Genomic DNA, 9,834 nt, shown 5'->3' with positions numbered 1-9,834 from the left:
TAAAGAGCATAATTACTGAAATACCCCTAGGGTTTAAATTGGCTAAACTGTATGATTGATTAATACTGTTTTTTACATGATATGCTAGTATTAATATCTGTTGCATGGGATTGGGGTATTGATGGAGGAAGTATTGAAAGTGGTTCATCCACGTACTGGAGGCTTTGCCTCAACTTACTGATATTTGAGCAGCGTTGTTGCAACTGTGGAGTGTAGGGCTGGGTGGGTTGAGATATTCCTCACATGGAGTGTAGGGCTGGTACGGGGCAGTGTAGCGGTTGGTGGGTTGAGTAGTCTCCCCAGTTGGGCTTGCATTCATTACTACTATTGTTACTTATGTTACTGAACTGGGCCTATGGGCCACACTGTTATGTAAAAAGGGGCTAAGGCCTTACTACTGTATTCTGAAAAGGGCTTCGGTCCATTGTGTACTGTGATCTGAGTGGGGCTTAGGCCCAATGGGCTCGAGCTGATTTGGGCTTAGGATGGGTTTCTGTATACATTGAGTTTTCCCAAACTCACCCCTTCTTCCTTCCATCCTTGCAGGTGAGCCCTAGTTGGTGGACTTGGAGCTGGGCGGGATTCGGAGTGGCCACACATTTTCTGCAAATTCGATTCCTTCTGGTGAACTAGATTTTCCATATTTTTCGTTTATGGTTTTGGGTTTTTTGTAATAAGGCCGCTAATTATTTTTATGGTTTAGGTTGTTTCTTTATTATTTAATTCTATTATGATAAAACTGAACTATGATAACTAACGAAATAGATTAGCTCTAGGACGCGTTTTCAGAAACATTAAGTGATTTCAAAATAACACGAATACAAGTAAGACTTCCGCTAAGCTAACGTTTTCAACCTTAATCATTTTCTTAAGGTAGACATAACCAAACGGTTTTCTCAAAATTATACGAGATGTTAGAGTGTGGCAATGGCGGTGTGCATATCTAGGATTGGATCCGAAGGGAGCTTGGTACTTAAGCAGTCCGACGGACTCACCTCCTCTTCTTCCTGGTTTCCTACCTGGTGCACAGCTTCCATTCACTTTAACCTACTTTTAAAAGTGTCTTTTACAACACCAACTAAGTTTTCCAACTAAGTAATACGGAATGTTTTGAACGCTTCGATGTGGCGCATCAGATCCAGTCATAACGTCTAGGCTGGGTTTGGGTGTTACATTTAGTGGTATCAGAGTCAGGTTGCAACAACTCGGCTGTGGATCGGGTCCGAAAATCTTTTAAAAAAAAAAAGTTTTTTTCTATAAGTTTTTCAAAGATGTTCAAAGTTTTTCTATTGAACGAGGTTAAATCAATAGTTTTAAAATAAAAGTGTTTTCAAATGAAATCTTTTTATTTTCGGTAAACAAAAACATGGGTTTTTTTATGGACTGATAAGGAAGTGACACACTGAATCCCCGGCACCAAGTCTATAAGTGTTCTTTTTCTGCTTTAAATATTTATTTGGAACTGGAATGGAAATAATACTGTAGATAGTACTGAGCCTTAGAGATAGTGCTATTGATAATGTAGTATTAGGGCTACAAAACTGGGACCGTAGCTAAATTGTGATTGCGCGAAAATAACTCTGAAACTCTATCTGTTCATAAGACATTCTGTAATAAACAGTGAAACCAGTAAACTAATGTCATAAAATTCGTAATCAGATAAATCGTTATGAGTACAAGGGTTACTCGGGGAAGAGGCCGTGGTCGAGGTCGAGGTAGCACTCAAGTTGGATCTGCGTCATCTGAACACAGGCCAGCTGGCGAGGTACGTCCACCACCGATTAATGAAAATGGGCTGTATGACCGGACCGCAGGGGATGACGTTCTGTCTCAGGCCATGTTGAGGGTTTTGAAAAGGGTGGCCGGAGCTAACATCGGGCCCATGAATAGGGGGTCCATTTCTGAACGACTTCGGGCCAACGGAGCTGAGATTTTTAGGGGCGTATCTAAAGTGGCCCCAAATGTGGTTGAGTACTGGTTGGAAGCCACAGAGCGGATCATGGATGACCTAGACTGCTCAGTAGAACAGAAGTTGAAAGGGGTAGTGTCGTTGCTGCAGGATGAAGTGTATCAGTGGTGGATTACTGTGAGAGAGGGTACCCCAGCTGAGAGGGTAACATGGGAGCTAATCAAACAGACCTTTAAGGCAAAATATGTTGGAGCTAGCTATGTGGATGCACGCAGAAAGGAGTTCTTGAATCTGACTCAGGGAAATAAGACCATTGCTGAATATGAGGCGGAGTTTCTACGATTGAGTCGGTATGCTAATGGCATCGTTTCCATCGAATACAAGCGCAGCGTTTATTTTGAGGATGGCCTCAGAGATGAGTTAAGGGTGCTCATAGCTCCGCAGAGAGAGCGAGATTTCACTGCACTAGTAGAGAAGGCTAAGATAGCCGAGGAAGTGAAACAAACCGAACAGAAGAATCGTGATAGGGATCGAAATCGGTTCAGGAGGGATGCTGGACCAGCAGGTGCTGGAAATCAAAATGCTAAGAGAGCTAGGATGGAGGAACCGGTTCGTGCAGTTTCGATGAACACAGGTAGACCGCAAGCTTGTGGGGATTGCAGCAGAATGCATCAAGGAGAGTGCTGGAAGCGTTCTGGGGCTTGTCTTCGTTGTGGGTCTAAAGAGCATAGGATTAAGGATTGTCCTAGGAGGGCCACTCAGGCTCAGGTGGCCGAACAAGGGGCTGTGCGACCGGCTCAACCTGTGAGGGATGGACCGCTGCTGCCAAGAGGTCGTGGACAAGGTCGCGGTGGTAATGACCGTGGACGTGGGGCACCTGGCAGGGGTATTGGTAACGCGGATGCTCGCCAGCCAGCTTTGGTGTATGCTGCTCGTCGCCGCGAGGAGGGTGACGCACCTGATGTCATAACTGGTACATTTTTATATATGGTGTACCTTATACTGCTCTGATTGATGTGGGATCAACCCATTCATATGTGGCATATAACATTTCTGTGGCACTGGGTGTGCACTTCGAGGAGACTGTATGTGGGGTGTCTGTGATAAGTCCTTTAGGTCATTCGTTAAGGTAGAGAAACTCTTCAAGGAGGTGCCTTTGGAGATTCAAGGCGGGGTTTTCTGTGGGGATTTGATGGAGCTACCGCTTGAAGAATTCGATTTTATACTAGGGATGGATTGGTTGACCAAGCATAAGGCAACTTTAGACTGTGCAGCTAAGAGGATGGTGTTAAGGACTGTCAATGATGAGGAGGTAATGATTATTGGAGAACGAAGGGATTACTTATCCAATGTAGTATCAGCGTTGGGGGCTGAGAAACTGATGCGCAAGGGATGCGAGGCATATCTGGCTTTGGTAAGCCAAGCTGAAACTGAGGATCTGACTGTGGAGACCATCAGAACTGTTAGGGAATTCTTGGATGTTTTTCCGGAGGAGCTTCCTGGATTACCTCTGAATCGGGAAGTCGAGTTTGGAATCGATTTGTTGCCTGGAACAGCTCCAGTATCTATTGCACCCTATAGGATGTCACCGAAGGAGTTAGTGGAACTGAAAGCTCAAATTCAAGAGTTGTTAGATAGAGGCTTCATTAGGCCTAGTGTGTCTCCTTGGGGAGCACCGGTCCTGTTTGTGAAGAAAAAGGACGGAACGATGCGCATGTGCATCGATTATCGCCAGTTGAACAAACTGACGATTAAGAATAAGTATCCACTACCAAGGATTGACGATCTGTTCGATCAACTTAGGGGAGCTTCGGTATTTTCCAAAATTGATCTTCGTTCTGGATACCATCAGCTAAGGGTAAAAGAAGGGGGTATTCATAAGACAGCATTTCGAACTCGATATGGACATTATGAGTTTGTGGTCATGCCGTTTGGGCTGACGAATGCACCTGCAGCTTTTATGGATCTGATGAATCGAGTATTCCAACCTTACTTGGATCGGTTCGTAGTCGTCTTTATCGATGATATCCTGGTATACTCTGAAACAGAGGCAAAGCATGATGAGCATCTCCGTACCGTGCTGCAAGTGTTAAGGGAAAAGGAGCTCTATGCGAAATTCAGCAAGTGTGAATTCTGGTTGAGGGAGGTAACCTTCCTAGGGCATGTGGTCTCTGTCGAGGGGATTGAGGTGGATCCTCGTAAAATTGAAGCGATTCTGGAATGGAAGCCACCTAGGTCAGTATCAGAAATTTGGAGTTTCCTAGGGTTGGCAGGTTACTACAGAAGGTTTGTGGAGGGTTTCTCAGTAATGGCAGCACTCTTGACAAAACTCATAAGGAAAGGAGTACTGTTTGTCTGGACCGAGAAACAGCAAAAAGCTTTTGATAGGTTGAAAAGGTATTGACCGAAGCGCCAGTGTTGATTCAACCGGTGTCTGGGAAGGACTTTACTGTATACAGTGATGCGTCGCATGTGGGGTTAGGTTGCGTACTGATGCAAGAGGGCAAGGTGGTCGCTTATGCATCGCGACAGCTTAAGGCTCATGAGGTGAATTACCCTACGCATGATTTGGAGCTAGCAGCAGTGATTTTTGCGTTAAAAATTTGGAGACACTACTTATATGGGGAAAAGTGCATCATATACACAGATCATAAGAGCTTAAAGTATCTGTTGACGCAGACGGAGTTGAACCTTAGGCAACGAAGATGGGTGGAGTTGCTTAAAGACTACGACTGTTCGATAGAGTACCACCCAGGAAAAGCTAATGTGGTGGTGGATGCATTGAGTCGAAGGGTTATTACTGTCTTCAGAGCCTTATTCGCACGTTTAAGTCTGTACGACGATGGAAGCTTGTTGGCAGAACTGCAAGTAAGGCCTACTTGGACTGAGCAGATTAAGGAAAAACTGTTGAAGGACGATTCATTAGCTTTTCGGTTCCAAGAAGTTAAGAATGGTGAGAAAGAGGATTTTGGGTTGAACACTGAAGGAGTTCTGTGCTTTCGTGGAAGGGTTTGTATTCCAAAGGACCCTAAGTTGAGGCAGTTAATTCTAAAAGAGGCTCATGGTGGACTCTGTGCCATGCATCCTGGGGGGAATAAGTTATATCAAGACTTGCGAGAGGTGTACTGGTGGCCCGGATTAAAATGAGAGGTGACTGAATTTGTTGGGAAATGTCTGACGTGCCAGCAGGTTAAGGCTGAGCGCCAATTGCCTTCGGGATTACTGCAACCGGTGAAAATTCCACTATGGAAGTGGGAAAGAGTAACAATGGACTTTGTGAGTGGGTTACCTTTGACACCCACCAAGAAAGATTCGGTGTGGGTGGTTGTGGATAGGTTAAAAAAATCTACTCATTTCATACATGTTCGTACCGACTGCTCACTGCGAAAGTTGGCCAAGTTATATGTGGCGGAGGTAGTGCGACTGCATGGGGCACCAGTGTCGCTAATTTCTGATCGAGACCCTAGGTTTACATCTCGATTTTGGCAGAATTTACAGGAAGCGTTGGGTACACGATTGGATTTTAGCACCGCTTTTCACCCACAGACAGATGGACAGTCAGAAAGGGTTATTCAGGTTCTAGAGGATATGTTGAGAGGTTGTATCATTGATTTTCGTGGAAGTTGGGAGGACTACTTGCCATTGGCGGAGTTTGCTTACAATAACAACTATCAAGCAAGTATTAAGATGGCACCATATGAAGCGCTTTATGGGCGAAGATGTCGTACGCCGACGTGTTGGACAGAGTTGGGTGAACGACAAGTGCTTGGACCGGAATTGGTGGCAGACACTGAAAGCAAGGTTAGGCTGATAAGGGATCGGTTAAAAGAGGCATCCGATAGATAGAAGTCGTATGCGGATCTGAAGCGCAAAGAGATTGAGTTCGCTGTTGGGGATATGGTTTTCTTGAAGGTTTCCCCATGGAAGAAAATTTTGAGATTTGGTAAGAAGGGTAAGTTGAGCCCACGGTTTATTGGGCCTTACCGAATTGTTAAGCGGGTTGGACCAGTGGCTTATCAGCTAGAGTTAGCAGCAAAACTGCATCGTATACACGATGTTTTTCATGTATCCATGCTGAGGCGGTATCGATCTGACCCAACTCATATCATACCAGTTGCAGAAATCGAAGTACAGTCAGATTTAACCTTCGAAGAGGAACCTGTGCAAATACTTGATCGTGACGTTAAGGTGTTGAGAAGGAAATCAGTTCCACTAGTGAAAGTACTTTGGAGGAACCATGGCAAAGAAGAAGCTACTTGGGAGACTGAGGAGGCTATGCGTCAACAGTACCCTCAACTGTTCTAATAAGGTAAAATTTCGAGGTCGAAATTTCTTTAAGGAGGGTAGAGTTGTAACATCCTAATTTTCGGATTTATTCGTGGTTTTCAATATTTTGTAATGATTTTAAAATTTTGTATTTGGATGTGGAATTAATATTTTGAGTAAGTAAATGGGCTTATAGAAGGCCCATGTGTTGGCCAAAACCTGGTTGAATTTTTGAATTTTTGGACTTAGGAGTTAGAGGTTCTGGCTAAGTGGCCCTTAAGTGGAGTGATGGGTAAATTGCATCACAAAAAGAGCCTTAGAAAAGTGGCAAGGGTGACGCCACTAGGCTCCTAAAAAGGTGGCGTGTGGAGCTTTGAGGGAGGCATGGGATCGATTCTCTGTGTTGACAAATAGATGCATTTATTTTTAAGTGCAGGAGGGGTAGTGTTGGAGTCCAGGTCGATTCTGCTAAAGGAGAGTTTGGATCAGTCCAAACGCTTGGATTAAGGAGTGATAAGGGGAGAGATTTAAGGGATTTGGAGAGAGGCTAAGAGTTGGCCGAATTTTGGGAATTGAAGAGGGAAAAATCGGCAGGGGTTTTGAGGTTAGTATTTCGGCACCTAGGGTATTGAGTGGTGCCGTTCTCTTCTACTCAGACATCACAAGGTTTTCTTTTCTCTCTTCTTCCTTTCTAGCCGAAACTACCACCTCCCCTATTCTTCTTTTTCTATTTTTCTTCTTCAAAACCATTCATCAATTCTGCTGTTCATCAATACTTTTGCCGAATCCATAAAAGCCGAAATCCTGTGATCACTGCTTGTGCCGATTTCTTCAAAGCCAGGTCCTTCTATGTTCTTTTGTTTTATTAAATCTACGATTATCTTTTCTTAATCCTAGATACCTGACGGCAATTCTACTTCAAGGTCATAGCCTCATATCCTCATCTCCTTCACCACCCAAAAGCCGAAAGTACCATTGGTTTAGGGGCTTATATTCGAAACTTCTTCAACTCTTGGATTCAGGTTTTACCATTGTTCTAAGGATAAATCTGCACCGAATTGCGTGGAAATCAAGTAGGAGTAAGGGGTAAGTACTTATCATCTCAGATCTGTTCTTATTTTACGATGTTAGGAAAAGTCGAAATCCCTAAAAATTAGGGAGGCTGTCGATTTGAGCATAAGGCTTTAAGGGTTTGTAATTGATGTTTTCTTTCGGTGATTAGAATCTTCTTAAAACGTTGGATCAAAAGCGTGAATCATTGGAACAATCGGATTCGGAGCTAGCTATCAATTTTGGCAAAAAGGTAAGGGTTCAAAGGCTTTTTAGGAACATGGTTCGACTTTGGTTGAGCAAGTTTTGGGTTTAGTGATTACGGTTTGTAAATAAGAACTGTACTAATCAATTGTAGGACATCGAAAGGGATCTCGGTAGCAGTCGTCGCGAATCAGGTGTGTACCAAACACCCTTCTTTAGTTCAATTCGGCAAAAGCCGAAATGCCGAAATTTCAGCATTTCATGGGCTTGTGAGTATGCGAATACTCTCAAGACATAGAGAAATTGTTAGATCTAGCACTGCAAGGTGGTAAGTAAGTTCGTGCGACATTTTAGCGTACTTCGGAAAAAGGGTCTCGATGGGCCAAAACTGGGCTCAATAGGCTTACGGACCAATATGGGTAAGAGATGGGCAAATTAGCCTGTTAGTTAGATGGTGGAACCAAATTGCATAAAATTGCTAAAAATTACTGAAGTAGCTTGTGTAGTTGCGTAAGTTACAAAATTACCCCTAAAGAGCATAATTACCGAAATACCCCTAGGGTTTAAATTGGCTAAACTGCATGATTGATTAATACTATTTTTTACATGATATGCTAGTATTAATATCTGTTGCATGGGATTGGGGTATTGATAGAGGAAGTATTTAAAGTGGTTCATCCACGTACTGGAGGCTTTGCCTCAACTTACTGATATTTGAGCAGCGTTGTTGCAACTGTGGAGTGTAGGGCTGGGTGGGTTGAGATATTCCCCACATGGAGTGTAGGGCTGGTACGGGGCAGTGTAGCGGTTGGTGGGTTGAGTAGTCTCCCCAGTTGGGCTTGCATTCATTACTACTATTGTTACTTATGTTACTGAACTGGGCCTATGGGCCACACTGTTATGTAAAAAGGGGCTAAGGCCTTACTACTGTATTCTGAAAAGGGCTTCGGTCCATTGTGTACTGTGATCTGAGTGGGGCTTAGGCCCAATGGGCTCGAGCTGATTTGGGCTTTGGATGGGTTTCTGTATACACTGAGTTTTCCCAAACTCACCCCTTCTTCCTTCCATCCTTGCAGGTGAGCCCTAGTTGGTGGACTTGGAGCTGGGCGGGATTTGGAGTGGCCACACGTTTTCTGCAAATACGATTCCTTCTGGTAAACTAGATTTTCCATATTTTTCGTTTATGGTTTTGGGTTTTTTGTAATAAGGCCGCTAATTATTTTTATGGTTTGGGTTGTTTCTTTATTATTTAATTCTATTATGATAAAACTGAACTATGATAACTAACGAAATAGATTAGCTCTAGGACGTGTTTTCAAAAACATTAAGTGATTTCAAAATAACACGAATACAAGTAAGACTTCCACTAAGCAAACGTTTTCAACCTTAATCATTTTCTTAAGGTAGACATAACCAAACGGTTTTCTCAAAATTATACGAGATATTAGAGTGTGGCAATGGCGGTGTGCATGTCTAGGATTGGATCCGAAGGGAGCTTGGTACTTAAGCAGTTCGACGGACTCACCTCCTCTTCTTCCTGGTTTCCTACCTGGTGCACAGCTTCCATTCACTTTAACCTACTTTTAAAAGTGTCTTTTACAACACCAACTAAGTTTTCCAACTAAGTAATACGGAATGTTTTGAACGCTTTGATGTGGCGCATCAGATCCGGTCATAACGTCTAGGCCAGTTTTGGGGTGTTACAAAAGGCAAGGATTTAATCAAGTAAAAACAAAACTTTGTACAAGCCAAGGCTTGAACCCAAGACTTCTCAAACATTTCCCAGAACACGTAACCACAGAAGTAGACATGCATTTGTGTCACAACATACATAAATAAATATCTAAGATTTGGGGCGTTACATGAATAGTTGAATTGAAATTATGAGAATTTGTGATTGGTGTAAATTTTGATTGAAATCGAATTGAGAAATTGGAATTGAAAACCCTATTAACTGTATCGGGCTGAGCCGGATATAGTTGACATTCCATAGGATTGGAAGAGTTCAGGGATACTTTGACCACAAGTCAATAAGACACTGGGTGTCATATTATTACTTTAGATAAATTCAATGAGGTACTGGGTACCAACTTACTTCGTCATGGTGATGAGGCACTTGGTGTTAATCTATTACTTCAAATTATCCGATGAGGCACTGGATGCCATACTGGTGTGTTTTGGTTTGATCCGTGTATCCGCCAAAAGTCCGAGTTATGTTAATAGGGATAAATAAAAGAATTGGCAATATGAATGATATTTGATGATTTTTTTAAACATGAATTGGATTGGGATATTAAATTGAATTATGAAATTGAAAAGTATGAACCAATAGGTTCATGATGTGGTTATTGATATAATAAGATGACATGTGAATCCTATTGAGAAAAGCTATTTGACTAGCAATT

This window comes from Gossypium hirsutum, chromosome A01, assembly GCF_007990345.1.
Source record: "Gossypium hirsutum isolate 1008001.06 chromosome A01, Gossypium_hirsutum_v2.1, whole genome shotgun sequence".
NCBI classification, from domain to species: Eukaryota; Viridiplantae; Streptophyta; class Magnoliopsida; order Malvales; family Malvaceae; genus Gossypium; species Gossypium hirsutum.
This window is presented reverse-complemented; position numbering follows the sequence as displayed.